This window comes from Chrysemys picta, chromosome 10 (assembly GCF_011386835.1).
Source record: "Chrysemys picta bellii isolate R12L10 chromosome 10, ASM1138683v2, whole genome shotgun sequence".
In the NCBI taxonomy this organism is placed as follows: domain Eukaryota; kingdom Metazoa; phylum Chordata; order Testudines; family Emydidae; genus Chrysemys; species Chrysemys picta.
In genome coordinates, this window is record NC_088800.1 from 29,082,822 (window position 1) to 29,105,063 (window position 22,242).

The 22,242-nt window shown below is 46.5% G+C and overlaps 1 protein-coding gene across 1 annotated transcript in view; it reads right to left on the minus strand.

The window, feature by feature from the left end:
* The window catches only part of THSD4 (thrombospondin type 1 domain containing 4), a 644,254-nt gene extending 629,447 nt beyond the window's left edge, over nt 1–14,807 (minus strand). Inside the window, exon 1 of the mRNA XM_005284967.4 lies at nt 14,555–14,807. The gene's annotated coding sequence lies outside the window, so the exon portion shown is untranslated. The remainder of the gene's footprint in view (nt 1–14,554) is intronic.
* Nucleotides 14,808–22,242: the final 7,435 nt, after the last annotated feature.

Sequence of the window (22,242 nt, forward strand, 5' to 3'; positions counted from 1 at the left end):
CTGTCAGTAGAGCCCTCACATGCAACCCTTCATGGATAAATACCATGGATAAATATCATGTGTAGTGAGTCTGTCAGGTCTGAGACAGGAGTTGCTTCTAAAGAACAGTGAACACTTTGCCCATTGGCACCAATAGGCCTCTGCTTACCAAGTTCAGTATACAGTTCCTTTCCCACACCTGAAGAAGAGTTCTGTGTGGCTCAAAAGCTTGTCTCTCTCACTTAGGGTGACCAGACGTCCTGATATTTCAGGGTGTGTCCCGCGTCCCGACCGATCTTTGGGGTCGGGATGCAAATTGTCCCTATATCCGCCAGCAGCACTTTTTTTTTTTTTGCTCCGCCGGCAGGGACTGACTTGGCTTTTTTTTTTTTTTTTTTTTTTTTTGCTCTTCCCCGCACCCCATGTGTCCCGATTTTTTCTTTCCCTCATCTGGTCACCCTACTCTCACCAGAGGTTCTTCCAGTAAATGATATTAGCTCACCTACCTTGTCTTTACCAAATTTAGTGGCCATTATGTGTGACAGCATGCCAGAGGAAGAAACTAGGGACAAGAGAAGAAATGCAGCCAGAAGGAGTTCCCATCACCAAGCAGGCCTCTAGCTAAACAAAATCATGGTGTGTTGGGGGAGGGGAGAGTGTCCAGTATGTGGAACTACATAGGGACATATCCCCTTGTTCTCCTTCCCCCATTTCTACAAATGCTGCAGTTTAGACTTGCTCAGAAAGAAACACCTGTATCAATATGATAAAAATGGAGAGAACTGGGGTGGGAGGGGTGTTACTTCCCTAGAAAATGCTGGGGGGAAAAACAACCATACGGTTTCCTGCATTTTAGCTGAGAGATTTTGCAAAGTCAGTTGTTCATCTGCCTTTCCTACCAGGGCCGGCTCCAGGGTTTTGGCCGCCCCAAGCAGCCAAAACAAACAAACAAACAAACAAACAAAAGCCGCGATCGCGATCTGCGGTGGCAACTTGGCGGGAGGTCCTTCACTCCCAGGCGGAGTGAGGGACCGTCCGCCGAATACGTGGACGTGCCACCCCTCTCCGGAGCCGCCGCCCCAAGCACCTGCTTGAGAAGCTGGTGCCTGGAGACGGCCCTGTTTCCTACAACCTCTGCCCTTCAAGCAGGCAGCAGGTGCAGGTGTCACAGGGACATTCCCATCTTTACCTGAAGAGATGAATAACTTGGCTGGCTCTAGCTTGGCGGGGGGTGGGAGAAGGTTGTAGGATAGGTTGTAGATCGTTGATGTGCTGGAGAGGTTTTAGCTGGGGGCTGTATGTGATGGCCAGTGGTGTTCTGTTATTTTCCTTGCTGGGCCTGTTCTGTAGTAGGTGACTTCTGGGTACTCGTCTTGCTCGGTTTCCTCGCTTCCCCGGGTAGGTATTGTAGTTTTAAGAATGCTTGATAAAGATCTTGTAGGTGTTTGTCTGAGGGATTGGAGTAGGGTTACCATATTTCAACAATAAAAAAAGAGGACGGGAGGAGCCCCGCCCCTGTCCTGCCCTAGCCCCGCCCCTGCCCCTTCCACTCCCTCCCACTTCCTGCCCCCTCAGAACCGCCAACCCTCCCCCCCACGCCTTGTCCCCTGACTGCCCCCTCCTGGGACCCCTGCCCCTAACTGCCCCCCAGGACTCCACCCCCTAACTAAGCTTCCCTGCCTCTTGTCCCCTGACTGCCCCCTCCTGAGACCTTCCCCACATCCTAACTAGCCCCCTAGGACTCTACCCCCTACCTGTCCCCTGACTGCCCCAACCCTTATCCACACCCCCACCCCCAGACAGACCCCTGGGACTCCCACGCCCCATCCAACCACTCCCCACCCCCTGACAGCTCCCCCCAGAACTCCCGACCCATCTAAACCCCTCTGCTCCCTGTCCCCTGACTGCTCCGATCCCTCTCCCCACTCCTGCTCCCTGACAGCCCCCACCCAGAACTCCCAAACGCCCCCCCCCCGCTCCTTGTCCCCTGACTGCCCCCTCCTGGGTCCCCTGCTCCTAACTGCCCTCCAGAACCCCACCCCCTACCTAAGCCTCCCTGTGCCTTGTCCCCTAACTGCCCCCTCCTGAGACCCCCCCCACCTGTACTCTGCCCAAAACCTTACACCCCCAACCCCCAGACAGCCCCCCCCAAGCTCCTGACCCATCCAACCCTCCCCCTGCTCCCTGTCTCTTGACTACCCCCCCCCAACCTCCCTGCCGCTTCTCTGACCCCCGGCCCCCTTACTGTGCTGCAGAGCAGCGCGCTCAACAGCGGGGGAGGGGAGCAGGATCGGAGCTCCAGACGGCCGGAGGCCGAGGCGACGGCCGGCGATCTGTGAATGCAGGGCGGGGGAGGGAGGGAGAGGTGGGGAGTGGTGTCAAGTTGCAGGAGAGAGGAGGGGGGAAGTGGAGGAAGGGCTTTGGCTGCCGGAGCCCCATGCAAGTGGCACCATCCGGCCGGCTGCCCTGTAAGCCCCGCATGCTCTGCATTGGGGCGGGGGGGGGGGGGGGGGGAGTCCGGACATTGACAAATTCCCCCCGGACGCTATTTTTAACTGAAAAAAGCCGGACATGTCCGGGGGAATCCGGACGAATGGTAACCCTAGATTGGAGCAAATTCGGTTGTATCTTAGGGCTTGGCTGTAGACAATGGATCATGTAATGTGTCCTGGATGGAAGCTGGAGGCATGTAGGCAAGTATAGTGGTCAGTAGGTTTCTGGTATAGGGTGGTGTTTACGTGACCATCACTTATTTCCACTGTAGTGTCCCGGAAGTGAATGTCTTGTGTGTACTGGTCCAGGCTGAGGTTGATGGTGGGGTGGAAATTGTTGAAATCCAGGTGCAATCCTTCAAAGGCCTCCTGCCCGTGGGTCCATATGATGAAGATGTCATCAATGTAGCGCAAGTAGAGGAGGGGCACTAGGGAACGAGAGCTGAAGAAGTGTTGTTCTAAGTCAGCCATAAAAATGTTGGCATACTGTGGGGCCATGTGGGTACCCATAGCTGTGCCACTGACTTGAAGGTATAAGTTGTCCCCAAATCTGAAATGGTTGTTGGTGAGGAAAAAGTCACAAAGCTCAGCCACCAGGTGTGCCATGCCTCATCAAGGATACTGTTCTTGACAGCTTGTAGTCATTGGTATAAAGAGCTTCTACATCCATGGTGGCCAGGAGGGTGTTTTCAGGAAGATCACCAAGGCATTGTAGTTTCCTCAGAAAGTCGCTGGTGTCTCGAAGATAGCTAGGAGTGCTGGTAGCGTAGGGTCTGAGGAGAGAGTCCAAATAGCCAGATAATTCTGCTGTAAGAGTGCCGATGCCTGAGATGATGGGACCTCCAAGGTTTCCAGGTTTATGGATCTTGGGTAGCAGATAGAATACCCCTGGTCAGGGCTCTGGGGGTGTGACCATGTAGATTTTTCCTGTGCTATAGCAGGGAGTTTCTTGAGCAGATGGTGTAGTTTCTTTTGGTACTCCTCAGTGGGATCAGAGGATAGTGGCCTGTAGAATGTGGTGTTGGAGAGTCACCTGGCAGCCTCCTGTTCATAATCCGACCTGTTCATTATGACTACAGCACCTTCTTTGTCAGCCTCTTTGATTATAATGTCAGTTGTTTCTGAGGCGGTGGATGGCGTTGCGTTCTGTACCACTGAGGTTATGGGGCAAGTGATGCTGTTTGTTCACAATTTCAGCCTGTGCACATCTGTGGAAGCACTCTATGTAGAAGTCCAGTCTGTCATTTCAACCGTCAGGAGGAGTCCACGCAGAATTCTTCTTCTTCTTGTAGTGTTGGTAGCAGGGTTCCTGTGGGTCAGTGCACTGTTCAGTGGTGTGTTGCCATGGTGTTCCTTGAGTCGGAAATGACAAAAGTAGGCTTCCAGATCACCACAGAACCGTATCATATTCGTGGGGATGGTGGGGCAGAAAGAGAGTCTCCGAGATAGGACAGACTCTTCTGCCAGGCCAAGTGTGTGGTTGGATAGATTAACACAGGGCCGTCCGGGGGGGAGGGCAAGTGGGGCAATTTGCCCAGGCCCCGGCCCCGCAGGGGCCCCGCGAGCCCTGGCCTGGTGGCAGTCCAGGTCTTCGGCAGCATTTCGGTGGCGGGGGGCTCTTCAGTGCTGCTGAAGACATGGAGCGACTGAAGGGCCCCCCGCTGCAGCTCCCCTGCTTTGCCCCAGGCCCCCTGAATCCTCTGGGCGGCCCTGGATTAACAATATTGTTAGATGAGTTGAGGGTACCACTGTTGTAGCTCCCTGTGGCATGTAGATAGTTTACTGTCCTTTTTCCTCTTATAGAGAAGTAAAGTGTGTGTTGTAAATGGCTTGTCTCATTTTTGTAAAGTCCAGCTACGTGGAAGTTTGGTTTTGTATGACAGTCTCCAGTTTTGAGAGCTCATTCTTGATCTTCTCCTGTCTGCTGTACAGGAGGTTCCTCAGTTTCTTTGAGAGTGTGTGGCAGTCTCTCACCATATCAGTGTAGTAAGGGTTGTATCCTGTTCCATCAAATTAATCAAGTACCTTTCATTTATGCAATAATCATAATTCACAGAGGAAGACTCTTGAATTTAAGATGTAAAAGTCATTACAGCAGAAGCAGCTATAGTTATGGTTGCAGCCACATTTACAGTCCAATACCAGCCCTGTCTCAGGGATTCACAACTTCCTGAAACTTTTGCCTTCCCAGGCTCCTTCCCACCTCCAAAGTGAAGATCTTTGCAAAGTGGGATAACAGGTCAGCCACTCTGAAGCCTCAGGAGTGCGAAAAATTACATTTTCCCCATTTAGAAGTGCTTGAAACTCCCCCACCCACCATTTAAAGTTTCCTCACCTGAATGTTGCCCTTTGCCATGGAAATATCCTTTATTGATTGTAGTAAGTGAAGGCAATGTAGTAAGTGAAGGCCTAATGAAGGCCCAGTATGAGGCCTGAACCAAACTAAAGTAATGGTCAAGACTTTGCTAATATGAAGCAAAGTTAAGCTGTGAGCAAGAGGCAGGCCCTGTTCACAGAAGTTGGCAAGGAAAGGGCTGATGTTGCATAAATATATATTCATTTAGCGTAGTTACAGTATAAACAAGGTACCAAGATACACTATAACCGGAACATTCCACAGATAACAGGGAACAGACCAACCCATCCCAATGACAGGGGCAAAAGGGTAAAATGATGGATAGAGTTGTTTTGATCGAACCAACAGGTACAAGGTGAGAGGCGGCACCTTACTACGTAGAGGGGTTGTACCTTGCTACGTAGAGGGGTTGAACCTCAATACGTCAGGAGTGATGTGTAACTTGTTTGTATCTGTGTATAAGAATGCATCCCTGAGTGGATGTCTTTGTCCAGCCACGGGGGCAGTGGAAAGTCCCGCCACTGAGCCGGGTCCTTGCCAAGAGGCATCTATTAGTAGTATGCCCGGTAGACTAAGTAATCTACGGGGAACTGCAATTGTGTCCGAGATCGCAATAAACCTGGCCGAGGTGCCTTTGTACCTTACTAGACTCTGTGGTCATTGGGGGTTCTCGTCGGGTCTGCTGTGTCAGCTATCTGTGCAGAGCTGGGGCAGCACACAGAGGGAACACACGCACGCAGCCGAGTGATATCAACAGGAGAAAGCAGAAGCACCACACCGGTAGCCTCTCACAACATTGATGAGAACTACTTTTTAGTGTTAGAGGAAACAGATTTGAATTGAACCGAGGGAGAAATCAGCAAAACCGCAGTGCGCACATACACTAGGAGCTCCAGAAAGGTTACAGTGCACATGCACATGTGGCTGATTTAGCTGTGCAGTGAAAAGCATAGTGAGAGAGCGCAGAAGCTGAGGCAAGACTCCATAGGTTCACAGGTGCATTTTATAAGCTGTGCCCTTAGAGGCTCAATCTCTGTGGCCCTTGCAAGGTGTGAAGGGTTTTGAGAAGGCTGCTGTGTGACTGTAAGGTAAGCAAGAGACTAACTCATGCCCTGCAGTAAGACTCAGCCCTGGCGCAAAGATCATTGAAATCAATGTAGTTCTTTCTATTCCCTTCAATGGGCCTCGGATCGGAACGCAGGGTGGGACAGGGCATTCCAGTGCAGTGTAGACAAGTATTTCCAGCTTGTGGAATTAATACTTGCTATTGCCAGGTATCGCAAGCCAGCTTTGGAGTCCTGGAGACTGAAGTTCCCGTTTACCTTTGTTTTTTCTCTCCTCTCTTTTTTGAGAAAAAACAAACAAAACAAACCAAGGAAGTTCTATTACACAGCTAGGTTAAGGGAATGATCAGGTCACTAGGGTAAGGGCGCAAAAAAAATCAGGAAATGCCAAAGCAAAGGTTACACAAAGCAATATGCATTAGGATACAGAGCCAGAGGCTTAGGCAGTATTAAAAAATACCCCCACACACATTGGTGTAAATGAATAAACTGAGCCACACCCATTTACACCAGTTGAGAATATAGCTAAGGGGCCTGAATTACATAATATTTCTCTGTGCAACATAATACCATAAAATTTTTCTACAATCTCATGATAGATACGTGCAGGATGAGCAGATGTCCTGATTTTATAGGGACAGTCCCGATCAGGGCTGCCCGGGAGGGTGGGGGGAGGGGGGACAATTTGCCCCAGGCCCTGCAGGGGCCCCCAGCCCCATGAGAATGTCTGAGGCTCCCCCCCGGCCCCGCCTTCCTCCATCCCCCGGCGCCTCAGCACGCCGCATCCAGGAGCGGCCCTGGACAGCGCTGCAGCGGCAGAACCTGAGCTCCTCCCACTCAGAGCCATGTGGTAAGGGGGCGGGGCTCCGTCCAGACCTGAGCTCACAGCCCCACCTCCTTACCACACGGCTCTGAGTGGGAGGAGCTCAGGTCCCGCTGTGGAGCCACGCTGCTGCAGCGCTGTCGAGGGCTGCTCCTGGACGCAGCGCACTGAGGCTCCCAGAGAGGGGAGAGGTGCGGGTAAGTGGCATGGCCAGGGCCTTTTTTCCACCCTATCTGATACAGAAAGAACAAATAAAAGATAGTCACTATTGCTGTGAAAACAAGTTTCAAATGACTTCTACTGGCATTTCTGAACTCATGTGATGTGGTACACCCACCTGATGTGCCCAGAGACTACTTCTAGCCCTGCTTTCCCTGCCAGCTCAGGCCTCCGGCACCCTGTCTTGCTGAGCCAGACATTTCTGTCTGCTCCAACAAAGACCCAGGGTCTGAATTACTTGCCCCAAAGCTGCAGGTTTACCTGAAAGCAGCTAACAGAAGTGTTCCTGTTTTTAACATTCAGATGCCCAACTCCCAATGGAGTCTAAACCCAAATAAATCCGTTTTACCCTGTATAAAGCTTATACAAAAAGAAGAACAGGAGTACTTGTGGCACCTTAGAGACTAACAAATTTATTAGAGCATAAGCTTTCGTGGACTACAGCCCACTTCTTCGGATGCATATAGAAGAAGTGGGCTGTAGTCCACGAAAGCTTATGCTCTAATAAATTTGTTAGTCTCTAAGGTGCCACAAGTACTCCTGTTCTTCTTTTTGCGGATACAGACTAACACGGCTGCTACTCTGAAAGCTTATACAGGGTAAACTTAAATTGTTCGCCCTTTATAACACTGATAGAGAGAGATGCACAGCTGTTTGCTTCCCCAGGTATTAATACATACTCTGAGTTAATTAATAAGTAAAAAGTGATTTTATTAAATACAGAAAGTAGGATTTAAGTGGTTCCAAGTAGTAACAGACAGAACAAAGTAAGTCACCAAGCCAAATAAAATAAAATGCGCAAATCTATGTCTAATCAAACTGAATACAGAGAAGATCCTCACCAGTTCCAGAATGCTCCCTTTTATAGACTAATCTCCTTTTAGCCTGGGTCCAGCAATCACTCACACCCTTTGCACACTGTCCTTTGTTACAGTTTCTTTCAAGAATCCTGGAGGGTGGGAGGCTCTCTCTTTAGCCAGCTGAAGCCACCATGGAGGACTCTCCCAGGGGTTTAAATAGACCTTTTTCTTGTGGGTGGAGACCCCCTCCTTACTCCTATGCACAGTCCAGCTCCAAGATGGAGTTTAGGAGTTACCTGGGCATGCATGCAAATAGATTCAGTAGATCATAACTTTATATAGATATGTTACATAGCATATGTAGCAGATAGATTCAGTAGATCATATTCCAGTTGTGTCATATTCCCATAAAGCATTATGGGGTACAGTGTCACACTACCTAACAAAATGAAAGATACCAAGGGAATTCATTTGTTTGCAGGTATCATCACAGTCAACGATCGTAGGGGTTGGAAAAATGAAACGTACAAATCTCTTCAGGATTTGAGAAGAGAAAGTAGAAGAAAGCCAGACAGACGCAAGAAGAAAAGGGAAAAATAACTTCACAAATGTCTTCAGGCACAAGCCACGTCAAGTCAGTTGACTGAGTTGATCGATGCTGACATTCAAGGCTCTTCAGAGGTGGGAAGTGAAAGTGGTGTTGGTAAGAGAAAAAGAAAAGGCGGTGTGTGAGGAATCCAAAATATTACCACATTCAGAAAACAATGTTATGGTTGTTGTGGAGGAAGAGAAGGAAATCCAGCCTTTTTGGATAGACAATGAAGAACACAGCGGTAATACTGCTATAACTGAGAAACTGGTACAGTCGACTAGTCCTGCTGCTGTAGATGGGAATGATGAAGAAGAGTTGTGCAGTAATGACCCAGCCTCTTGGAAGTACCTAGATATAAAGAAAAGAGAACTTATTGTATTGAAGGGTCCACCACATAAGCCCAAAAACTTTCCTCATGATTCTTTTGGCAGGAAATTGCCGATAACAGTTTTTTCTAAACAGCTGAGTAATGGCGAATGTATTGAAAGAGACTGGATGGTGTGGAGTAAAGATGCTGAAGCAATATTTTGTTTCCTTTGCAGTCTCTACAGAAGTGCAACTCAAACTAACCAATTACATCATTCAAAATTTGGCGAAGGTGGAATTGCCGATAATTGGAAAAAGTTTTACGAGAAAATCAAGAGTCATGAAGAAAACGCTTTACATTTCAGCAATTACATTAAGTGGAAGGAATTATTTCAGACACTCAGTGATAAAAGAGGCAGCATTACAACATAGTATTAAACAGGGGGAGGAAAAATGGCGTAAAATATTAACTGCCATTGTTGATGTAATTATTTTCCTGGCAAAGAATAATCTGCCATTTCATGGTAGCCATTCTACTGTTGATTATGACAACTGTGGGCTTTTCTTGTCAATACTGAAGCTTGTGGGCAGGTACAATACTGAGGTGAAACCACATCTAGACATGGTAGCTCAATGCAGAGAGCCTGGCTGAAGAATGCAGGCTCACTACCTGTCATGGCGTAGTCAGAATGAGTTCTTGAAACTGTGTGGGGAGAAAAAGTTTTAAATTCTATTCTTGAAGAGGTAAGAAAAGCCCGATATTTCAGCATTGTTGTTGATGGTACATCTGATGTTTCACACACAGAGCAGTTAGTTTTTATTCTCAGATATGTGATGCAAAAAAAACAAAATTGGGATGTGCATGAAAGATTTGTTAAACTAGTAGATTTTGAAAAGAAGACTGGTGCAGATATAGCAGAACAGATAAAGAGATTTTTTAAAGAATGTGATTTAGAACTATCTTGGTGCAGAGGGCAGGGATATGACAATGCCTCTAACATGTCAGGAAAATTTTAGGGAGTAAAGACAAGAATTTTGGAAGAAAATGCCCAAGTCTATTTTTCTCCATGCATTGCTCACACGCTGAACCTCTGTGGCACCCACGCTATGGAAACCAGTGTGGAGGTAAAAACATATTTTGGAAATGTTCAGAAACTCTATAAAGTATTTGCTCTTAGCCCTGCAAGATGGAAAATTTTGCAGACCACTGCAAATATATCTCTTCACTCTGTATCTAAAACTAGGTGGAGCGCAAGAGTTGATGCTGTTCGCCCCCTAATCAAAAAAAATCATCACACAGGCGTTTCATTTATCTTCCGAAATCCAGGCAGATGTTGACTGTTTGATTAAGTGGCTTAAGTCATTTGAATTTGTACTTCTTACTACAATATGGTTCAACGTGCTTCAGTGTATTGATGATAAGAACAAGGTCCTACAAAGCGCCAAATCAACAATGGAAGAGGGAACTAAACACATGAGCAAATTAGTCAAGGTAATTCAAACATTGAAAGATTGTTGGCCAATTTTTTTTGAAGAAGCCAAACAAGTCGCTTCAAGCCTCGGCATTGACCCAAAAATGAAAAGTGGCTCAAGGATCCGGAAGTACAAGCGATTCTTTGACAACACAGGGGATGCAGACTATACGTTTGACTCTCCCAATATTCAGTTCAAAGTACAGGTGTTCTTCCTGACAATGGATTTGCTTCTATCAGAGCTAGGAAGTCTTGGTGAAAGAATGGCTGAAGTCTCAAATTTATTTTCACCCATTTTGTGTCCGCCAGATAAAGTGGATGAATCTTCTATAGAAAATTTTGTTGACATTTTGGCCACAGCATATCCAAAAGACCTCCAGAGAGAAAATCTTAAAAGAGGAACTTAGAATCTTTTACAAAATAAAAGAAGATTCCAACTTAAGAGTTGATGGACATATAACCTCTGCACTTGCACTTCTTAATGCTCTCTTCAAAAAAGGGTTGGAAAATGTGTTTCCACAGATTTGTTTATGCCTACTAACAGTGTTGCCAGTGTCAGTAGCATCGGGAGAGCGTGCATTTAGTAAGCTAACATTGATTAAAAATAGTTTGCGTTCAGCCACCGGGGAAGAAAGGCTGAACCATTTACTCACTTTGAGCATAGAATATGAAATGGCCAAAGACATACGTTTTGATGACATTATTAATGAGTTCACCAAAATGAAAGCGAGGAAAAAAATTCCAGCTGTATAATTAATGTTCAGAACAATTGGTAACAAAAATAATTTCATAAGAAGCATTATGTAATTGCAAATGTATACATACCATTAAAGCATTTAATGTTTTCAAATAATGTATTTTGTGTATTTTCAAATTATTAAAATTAATTTTAAATGTATTTCACTGGTTATTTTTTACATTTCCAAATACATGTTACTATAGTTTTGCAACGTTTTTTATGGAAGGGGCCCCTGAAATTGCTTTGCCCCAGGCCCCCTGAATCCTCTGGACGGCCCTGGTCCTGATACTTGAAGCTTTGTCTTATATAGGCACTTATTTCGCCCACTCCACCCCCGTCCCAAAACACTTGCTATCTAGTAAGTGTCATTTTCTAGCATCATGTGCTAGCTCAAATGCCAGAGAAACAGTCCAGGGAAGTCATTCAGATGAGAAGTACACAATAAACCACTGGTACACAACATCCAACAGGCTAACTATATAGCCTAAAGTAATCAGCTGGCATATATAGGTCGCTAAATTCACAGCCAAATTAACTTCATAGTTAAGTGACTCATCCCCTCACTTGTACTTATGGCAGGCTGTGCTGCCGTTTGAAAAGAAAATTGTTCAGACACATATGAAAAGCCTTGCGCTCTCACAGGTAAGTTTTCAAGCCTATTGTAATGGAACATTACAAGGATGACAGGAGTGAAGTATAAAAGAATGGAAAGTTACAAAGTGTTACATATGCATCTAGGGCGACAGAAAAGATACTGTCAGAGACAGGATACTGATTAGATGGAACATTGGTCTCAGCCAACATGGCAATTATCTTCCTGGGAGAACAGCATTTTCTCTATTTGCCAAAATTGATGGCCTTACATAATTAAAGCCTATGATGATAGTGCAGAGGCCATTGTTAAAGATGCACAGACACACTTGATTTTAAGCACTTACCTACCCAAACTTAATGTTCTCTTAGGGCCTGATCCAAAACCCTGGGTAGTCTTGAGTTCAGTGGACTTTGCATGAGGCCCTTAATGCAGGGGACTTTGGGCGGAATTTTTGTTTAAATGCAGAGCCTAAACCTACACTCCATTGCCACAGTTTTACACTAACACAGCTTCACTGGGATCAAAGGGTCTACACCACCACAAAACCAGTGTAACGGTGTGGAGGATTGGGCCCAAAATGATGACAGCAAATAATCTCCAGAGTTACTCTCTTGGGCCGCTTCCAAGTCTTTTTTTTAATTGTAGCTTTTGGTTTTTATTGACAGCAGGTTTAAAAAAGACAGTTAGCCATGTTCTCTAAAGCAAATGTTTTATACTCCCATCATAAAACTCAACACTGCACACCAGTAACCCTAATTCATTTTCTGCAACTAAATCAACTGTTGTGAGCAAACCTGTTGTATGAAGCAGGAAAAGAAAAAAGAAAAAAAAAAGAAGTACAATACATAGCTAGTGCAAACACTATTCAATGGAACTACTCCAGATTTAAGTCAGTGTAAATAAGAGCACATTTTGATCTATTCCTAAAACCTAACTAGCAAGAATCAGGTGCCAGATTAAGGAATTAGGTTCTCAGGTAAGTGTGCTGGGTATTCCAACCATACTTATGTTTAAGGCACCTATAAGATAGCTCAAGTCAGAGCAGCTTGTCTGGTCTTTCTAGCCCCTGACACTTGTTATTTTATGGCATTTTTTCCTTGAAGGATATCTGTTTTTTCACTGAAGTCACTCACTCTCAGAGCATAGTTTAGAGAATCAGGATTTCAACTCTATTGTTACAACAGAATATTTGAAATTTTCACAAGGCCCAAAAAGAAGAGTTGAGCATTACAAAAGTCTGGATAATGTCACCATTTTTAGCTTTCATTTTGAATCCTTGATGATATCTAAATGACTTGGAATCATATCCATCACCAGACCTTGTGCCAGGGAGAAGCCCAGGTTGGCAGAAACATGTACCATAGGACTGATGGACCAGTTAGGTGAGTCAGAATGCACTGATGGTACCATGGTCAGCAATAAACTCAGCAAAGGACTGGTCTCTTCCAATGCATTCCCTGGTCACAGACACAAGACAGGGACAAGAGCACTGTGCATACAAGACTGGTGGGATGTCGGAAGATAAGAAGCACAGGCTTCTCTCATCCACAGAATTGTGTAATTGTGCTATGCTTGAGACACTAGCAAAATTAAGTGATACTATTCTTCAATCCAAAGAACAAAGTCTTATCAGTAGAGGGATGCATAGAAAACAATGATGATTTCTACTATTTCTGTTGAGAGTTCATATCACCACCGTGACTATTTAATTCTGCCATGTCAGACCTGAAACTTCTTTAGACTAAAGGAAAAACTTACATTTTTAGGAAAGGACATATTCATTCTAGGGCTTTTTATTAAAAAAGTGGCCTGGAGAAAAGGACTATGGCAATGCTCAATGGTAACAGTGAGCCAGATTCTACAGTTCAGTTTAGCCAGTTTGCTCCATGCTCCTGGCATAATCTGGCTCTAAGGGGAGTTTACCAGCCCAGGGGAGATCACCCAGGGAGTGTAAAGAGGTTCCTCTGGTGATATAGAGCTGGAGTAGTGACTCTTACACCACTCTTCCTTGCTGCTAAATACTTGTCTCCCAGCAGTATATTATTTAAGTTTATAAGTTTCAGTTATAGTGTGGCCAGAGGAAAAGTGGCATTTTGAGATGTTTCTATACTGCCCCAATCCTGCACTGAATTTTCAGCCCCCTGGAGCCACTACAGCTCCATGTAAATTGGAGCAACTCATAGGCTGTTCTAGCACAGTTTCGAGAGTCCAGCCTGGCACAGCGCAGCATCAAGGGAGTGCCATAGGGAGCTGCAAGACACCCATTCACCCTTCCCAATTTGCACAATGCATCAAGCTGGACCCCTGGATATGGCCCAACATGTCTCTTACCAAATTAAAGAGATTAGGGTCACTGGCTCTTCATCCTCCATAAAAATAACTAACTAACTTTTTTCCCTTAACCTCTTGTACAAAACGCTCTGGAATGAGCTCTTGGGTTATCTGGATGGGACAAATTCCAAAACAAGAAGAGGCTCCCCCTTCCTTACATACATTATGATTACAACCACCCGGGGGTTAGTCAGTGCGAAGGGGAAAGCAGCTCTGAAATGGTTCCTTATGGGAAAAGAATCAAGTAACAATAAAAGAAGGGCCAGGAATCCCCTAGATGAGATCAGAAATGTGTAGGAGAGAACGCCTTCAAAGCTACAAGCCACATGATCTGAGATCACATTAGCCTGCTAGCAGACCAGGACTCTGTGCCATCCATTTGGGGGACATCAAGGGGGCCTGAAGAGCAGATGCAGATTGGGAGACAGGAGTGCTGAATAGTCACTTACTTCCTGTGGGGCCCAACAACTGGCCAATTCCCCCTCGGAACTGTGAATATTCAACGTGTCCCACAGAGGCAAACTCCAGCCTCAGCACGTGGGGCTCTCAGCAGCCCTTCAAACCACCACCAGAGAGACACGTTCAGCATGTTACCAAGAGGGAAATGACACCCCGTACGCGCCGGCTAAAGCCTCTCAGATCAAAAGCACCAGGTCACTCTCCGATCCAAGTGACCTGCCTCTCTCCTTTCCGATTCCCGCAGCTGGCATGGGGGGATCCCTGCAGGCCGGCTGCTCCAGCGGCGGCTGGGGAGCGGGACAGGGCTGGAGCAAGCAGAGCGTTTACCTTGTCAGTGTCACCGGGAGCTCACGTCCAGTCCCCCCACCGCGAGGATCCCTCTGTGCTGCTGATGCAAAGCCTGATACCCGAGCAGCCTCAGTCCATGGAGAGCAGCGGGGAGCCCCTAAGGAATGGCCAGTGCCCAGCCAGGCAGCGCCTGCTGGAAACCCTGCGGGATCCGAGGCGGGTTCCCAGGCTGCGGGGAAAGCGCCTCTCTCGCGGGCGCCCTTCCTCGCTCCCCTTTCCCTCCTGCCTGAATGGGCAGAGAAACACACAGTCAACAGGCAGCGGCGGACGAGCTGCTGCCCCTGCCGCCACCCGGCGGCTCTTCTGGAGAACAGCATCTCCCGCTCGGCTCACAGCGCTTCCCTCCGCACCTCGGCACAGGCTGAAACCACTTAGCTACCACTAACAACTGTTGGACATTTAACAAACTGCAAGTCAGGGCCAGGCAGCGCCTCGTTCTCTCTCCCCCCTCGTTCATCCAGTGGACTTGACCCTCACCTAGCACGGCTAGTGCTGTCCTCCTGGGCCGGGGTGATTTTAAAAACACTGCTAGATTTCTAGCTCTGCTAGCCAGGTGCCTGGAAGGGTGAATCCCAGGCTCCTAGTAGCTTTGCTATGTGCAGAAGTGGGAGCAAAGAGGGAAAACGACAATAATCCGAGTAGTAAGGGACTTGCTGAGAATCCTGAGAACCGCATGCTTGGGCCAGCCCCCCACAGGGGAAATACTGGGCTAGATGGACCAGAGGTCTGACCCTGTATGGCAATTCCTCTGTTCCCTCCTGGCTTAGCCTCTGCTTCAAGGGGAATGCTCAGCCAGAATTACAATAAAAGATTCCATTCACACACACAGGCCTACTTAGAAATTCTTTACTTCACCCCCCTGAGCGAGCACTGTAAAGTGGCAGTGTAGACAGTGCTATGGCACTGGTAGCTAGGCTCCCAGTGCTTTAATGTCAGCTGTGTAGACATACCCTTGGTAACTAGCACTAACTCTACTTTAAAGTGAAAAGGATTGGTAACACCACACCCAACACCTGCCAACCAACCTGGAGAGATTACAGAAAAGAGTAATCAGGCCAGAGTCCTCTGGCACTTCAAAAGGCGAGAGTAGGCAGAGTAACTCACACGTATGCTCTTACACAATTAATTTATTACAAGGAGAATATTTGCTGTGTGCCAAGACAGTAATGCCCTCAGCAGCTCTCTTTCATGGGAGGGAGGGCTGGAATACTTGTCTCCCAGCAATATAGTCATCATTTAAGTGTATACATGGCAATTATGTTAGCTGCTACAGTCTTACAAGGTGCCAAAGTGTTTTGTGTGTGTGGCTGTGATCTCATTTCAAGATCATTCTCTTCGTGGGAGACTTTGGGGAAAAAAGTCCCTATTAGAATTGAGTGAATGATTTCCAACAAATAATGTATTCAACTATTTTAGCTCCTTTTTCTGATCATGGAATAGCCATAGATTTCTTTGATTTATTCATTATTAGAACCTTTTAAGTTTTTCTTATTTATAGATTGGTCATTAAAGGTCACTGCAAGTTTGCACTAATGAATATTTGTAATAAGAGTTGTGTTACCTGGTTTTAGAATTGACCTGGTAAACCACAGCCTATGGTTTGTTTCCTGGATGGATGAGTGGGGAAGTACTTCTAACATGAATACTCACTAAAGAAAGGTTAACTTTTTATTTCTACACAGAGGACTCTGAAATTTGATGCTGTCAACATTCTGCTAGTAAAGTGTGATGCTCTGACGTCTGTGGAAAGTGGAACACAAAATGAGTACAAACACAGGGAGTTCTGTTTGAACTTCAAGTCCATGTACAATAGATTTTAAGTATTTGCCTGCCTCTCCACACCATATTAAATATACTGGAACCTAAATTATAACCTAGCTACAGTCCTGTACTACTACTAACAATCTTTCCTTATGATGAAGTGTTCCATAATGAGATCTCAGTGTCATAACAAGATATCCACAGGGAAAGACTCGTTAGGAAGTTAATCACTATTATTCTGGTGCTGGGTGGAGCCATTTTGTTACTTGCACTTAGACCAAAGTAAAACAGATTACTTTTCTTTACAAAAATGTTGGGGTGAGGGATGTAGCATTTGTATTATAGTAGCACTGTCCCAGCAGGGCCGATAAGTTGCCCACTGTGCTGTGTATACACACCACACCAAGAAAGGACTGTCCCAGCCCCCAAAGCAGTGCAAAAATGACATAAGCAGATACAAACAGAAAAGGAGCACAAAGTAACAAGAGAGATTTATGATAGGGATAATAAGCAGCTATCACAGCACAGTCCAGGCTACCTAAGCACTCTTGAGTGTTTTGTGAGCACCATAGTGCAAGAGGTGAGTTTTAAGGAGAAATTTGAAGAACAATGCAGAAACCTTGAAGATTTTTTTGATTCCCTGTTGCATTGCTTCCTACTTCCCATAGGCAACTTTAGGGGGACTATGATGAATGCTTAGTGCTCAGAAGCACAGAGCTAGGCTGTACAGTCAGGGGATTCATACAGCTTCCTTTCCCTCCTGGAGACCTTTAAATCTTCATAGGGGACATGTAAAGCATGGTTGGTGGTATCTAGAATGGACACTTTCAGTATGCACCTTACTAAGCCAGCCCACAGTTCAAGCTGATTAGAAGTTTGAGCTCAGGGAAAGGGCTAGGAGGGGAATAGAAAGGAAGATTGAGGCCAGCCCAATAGTACATTGGTAAAGCTGTGCCAGATAGCTAGCAGAATGCTTGCTTAGTTCTTGACCCTGCCCACAGCAGCATTCAAGTGACTAAACGCAGTATCTTGAATCAGATATAGTGTGAGCAAACATTCTAAAAGCTTCCCCACATAGACAGACCAGTGTACAGAGCCTCTTTTCTGATCTGCATTACCCCTAGTTTATCCACTCTGGCTCTGTCCTGGGTAAAGAATGCCAATTACCTCATTTTATGCCATTCAAAGGGCTTCAGTGAACCCTATTCTCTACTCAGCACCCAGGTTCTGCTCTTTGTCAAGAACCATGCCGGTTTCCTGGGTCCTTACACACAGTCAGAATGGATTGTTAGTCTTGTCCTAAAGAGCGGAGTACTTCACTGCAGAGCATTTGCCATCCTGGCACAGTCTGATTGCAGCGGTCTCTCACACCTGAGGTTGAGAACAAATGATTTAGTCTATAATTGAATGCTGATGTGAAGCTAGGCCACCTAATCTTGTCAGAACTCAAGCTGAAGGACAATATTGTTTGAGTTGCCCAGGACAAAGAAGTCCAACTAACAACAGTTTATGTGCTGCTGAGAGGCATGTGGGATAAACAAAATGCCTATTGAAACAGATGTTAATAGCATTCAGAAGAAGGCTCAGTGTTTTGAAGTTCACCATTCACAATTACAGTCACAAATAACAGACTCACAATATTGGTGATCTGAATATCAGAAAAAGCAGAGGACAGAGCATATACCCAATCACTCACCCATCTCACCATTTTACTTTTCTTCTTGTCTCTTTTCCTCCCCTCCCCGATTCTACAGTCAGGGCCGGCTCTAGGTTTTTTGCCTCCCCAACCAAAAAAATTTTGGCTGCCCCCCACCCCAGCCCTGGGCTCTCACCCCCCCCCAGTGCCCTCCCCCACCTGGACCTCCTGCCATCCCAGGCCTGGTCTCTCTCTCCCCCCTACCCACACCCCCTGCCGCCCCAGCCCTGAGCTCTCTCCTCCCCCCCACCCACACCCCCTGCCGCCCCAGACCTGGGCTCCCCTCCACCAGTGCTGACTCCGCCTGCTCCCCCCTTGCCTCCAGCCAGTCCGGCGCTGTCAGGGTTGGGGTAAGCAGTGGGGCTCTCGGGCCGCGCCTCAGCCCAGGGTCCCTCCAGCCAGGGATCCTACCTCCAGGACTGGCCGGACCCGGGAGGGCAGAGCTGGGGGACCGCCCCGGCAGGGGGCTGAGGAGCTGGGACAGGGTAGCCCCAGAGGGAGTGGAGCCCCGGAGAGTGGGATGCGGGCCCTGCATGACAGCACCCCGCCCTCTATGGCCCCGCTGCTGCTTCTGCTTCTGGCTGCCCTGCTGCAGTCCCTGGGCAGCTCGGGCTGTTTCGCCCAGCCCCAGCTGCGGCACTGGGGGGCAGCCGCCCTGCGGTACCTGCAGGTGGCTCCCTGTGCCCCGCGGGGCGGCCCCCAGCACGAGTATCTCCTGCTCGGCCCAGCCACAAGGTACGGGCGCAGCTCCCCCACAGCGTGAACCGTAGCAGCCCCAGGGCTCCCTTCACGCACCACGCACTGCTGCTGCCAGGGCCGGCTCTAGGCTTTTGCCGCCTGAAGCAACAAAAAACAAAAACAAAAAAAGATGGCCAGAATGCTGCCCCTGAAAATGTGCCACCCCAAGCACGTGCTTGGTTTGCTGGTGCCTAGAGCCGGCCCTGTCTGCAGTCATTTCTAGCCACAACTCATCTTTCCCTCTGCACCATTCATCTCCCTTTCCTCTTTGGGAGAGAGTTCTTTCCCCCAGTGCTAAAGCAGGAGCCTAGAGATGAACAGAACCCCTAGTTTGCCTGATTAAGTATTGGCAGGTACAGCTGCCATCACTTTTTCCATCAGCCAAAGAGGAAATTTGTTGCTGAGCTGGTGAATGGAAGAGGAACAATGTTTCCATAGCTATGTATCTATTCTTCAGATTAGCTGACATGCAGAATTTATTTTCAACAAGTATATTTCTATGAATGTCACTTTGTTATCATGCTCCAATAAAATCCTAAAGCTTTCAGCAGAGATTTCATAATCTCATACAGTGAGTTTAGAAAAAGGCAAAAAGTTCATTCTGATTGCGGTTTTATGTTTCTAAAATATAGACAACACTAAGGACCCTGCGAAACAGACACCATTCTTTCCAAAAGTAGAGCAGGATTCACTGAAGCACTCCAGGACCAGAACTGACAGTGAGTTTAGAAGTATTTCTCCTGCAGTAATCCCTAAAGAAAATATTTAATACTTCAGCTTGTGACTGTAGGTATAGATGAAAGATTGAAACGGTATGCCTTTGGGGAAGGCCTGAGTGAAACCAGTGCCACTAGACACACAAAAGACTTGATCATTCACTCAGCACATCATGACCAAGCCAGATCCCTTCTATCAGGTCATAGGCAGGAGTATCCACCAGCTTAATTTAAAGGGCACATTGCAACTACATCCATTTGAAATGCACAGGGTACCCAGGATCCTTCTGTCTTCACAGCTGGAAGATACTCCTGCCCATAAAGACATGCCAGCTCTTAGGCCAGCTGCTGCAGTGAGAGAATAATTTCCTGTTTCTGTAAGGTTTCATTGAAATGCTTTGGTCACAGCAGCCTGGAAAGTGGACTTCAGGGCTCCTTTGAAAATCCCACACTAGGTTCCTTCCCAAGGTAAAAGTACTGGGGGAGGAAGAAATGTTATGGTACAACAACAGGGGATTGCCCAGGAAAGCAAAAGATTTTGTTCCCATTACTATTCACCAGGAAGCATCTTGCCCTGCCAGGGACCCCACTCCCTGTCCTTTCCCTCTAGTAGTAGGGAAGGAGAAAAAAACACCACACGGGAGATGAGATTTTGTGAGAATAAGAAACTCTTGTACTGAAGTTTTCCCTTTTTTAAAATTGTCTCAATCCCTTATAACTCATCCCCATATCTCTTTGTGAGCCACTAACAGATGAAATAGGATCTTTCTACTTTCAAGACAAAGCACGTGCCATGGATCTATTTCCAATTCTTTGGGAGAGCAGGAAACAACATTGCAGAGAGTTGGAAGTCTGCTGCTCAGTACAAGGAAGCCCATTTTAGATCTGCAGGAGGATCCAACAGATCCGTGTCATAGTTAAGGCTGGGAAACCTGCTCCAAGGCCTTATAATGCAGAGCCAGATACTGAGCGAGTGGAATGTTAGACCCTACACAGGCTTGGACGGAGCATGCAGTTTCTACAGGTTTCCTCTTCATCTCTATGTTAATCAATCACTTTATTAGTGACAAAAATTCACATGTCCACATCTGGGTATTACTACTTGACAATCATAGGTTTTAACAGAATTGCTGCTTTGAAAACTTGAATAATAGTATTTAGCACTTCACATCCAGAGGTCTCAAAGCTCATCTCAAAGGAATAGTATATTGCCCTCATTCTACAGAAGAGCAAACTTAGGTACAGACAGGATAAGGGACTTGCCCCAACCCACAAAGTAAGCCAGTGGCAGAACTGGAAGGAGATATGGATTCCAGAACTTCCAGTCCAGAGATCACATGTCACATTGCCTCTTAAATAACAGATGATTATTTGGAAAAGAACAAAAGAACAGCCATACTGGGTCAGATCAAAGGTCCATCCATCCCAGTATCCTGTCTGCCAACAGTGGCCAATGCCAGGTGCCCCAGAGGGAGTGAACCTAATAGGTAATGATCAAGTGACCTTTCTCCTGCCATCCATCTCCACCCTCTGACAAACAGAGGCTAGGGACACCATTCCTTACCCATCCTGACTAATAGCCATGAATGGACTTAACTGAGAACATAGGAGGGTAAAAACACTAATTTCTACTGGGTGTGCATTTCCTCTCATCAGTGGCTGGAAACCAGCATGAACGAGATAATCAGAAGGCAAGAGAGATCCAGTGAGAACTGAATGTAGAGACTCAAACAGAATCCATGTTTTCTGTGTCTTACAGTGCTGAGGCACACAGTGTAAAGCAAAGGACCATGTCTTCCTCAAGTGTAAGTCACTGTATGTCAATCGAAGAATAAAAATGTACACCAGCTGAGGAGGTGGCCCACAGTTCTTAAAGCTTAAAGGACATGCGATTAAGCATAAATCCTCTCACTGGGATCCATGGGACTAATGTAGCCATGAGCATAGCATCAGGTTGGGGACACCCCATTACATGAGTAAAGTTCTCTTCTCATTTTTTCTAGTTTAAGGAATTGATCTTCCAACCCCTATATTCATGTTTGAGAAAGAGCTTCTGAGATAAATAGATGAAAAGTTACACAAGACCTAAATTGTCCTATTGGAATGAAAGAGGACACCCGTTTTACAATCCAAATTCTGGTCTCAGCTATGATTGTGTAATTCCAGAGTAACTCCACAAATTAAGTGCATGAGTATAGATTTACAGTGTCACAGCAGCCACCCAGCCACACCAAAAAGAATGCCCAGCCACTCTTCCCAGGTCTAGTCCTTCCCCTTGGCTCACAGTGAAAGACTTCCTCCCACCCACTCTAGATGCACCAGCCTGTGACCTATAGATGATCCAGTAGGGTTTTGGATAAGTCAGATTGTCTGGGACCCATAAAAGATAAGCAGTTGCACAGACATGATCCCAAACTCACATCACTCCACCTGTCCCAGACCCTAATAGTATCTCAAACACAACCCTTCACTCCTCAGAACAGGCCTCACTAATAGTTCCTTGACAACACTATTGTCATAAATATAAAGGGAAGGATAACAACCTGTATGTATGCAGTAACATAAATCCCTCCTGGCCAGAGGTACAGAGTCATTTACCTGTAAGGGGTTAATCAGTTCAATTAACCTAATTGGCACCTGACCAAAAGGACAAATGGGGAAAGAAGATACTTTCAAATCTGGGGAGGAGGAGAGGAGGTTTTGTTGTGCTCTCTTTGTTGGTTCCCTCTCGGGACAAAAAGAGAGACCAAGCAGGT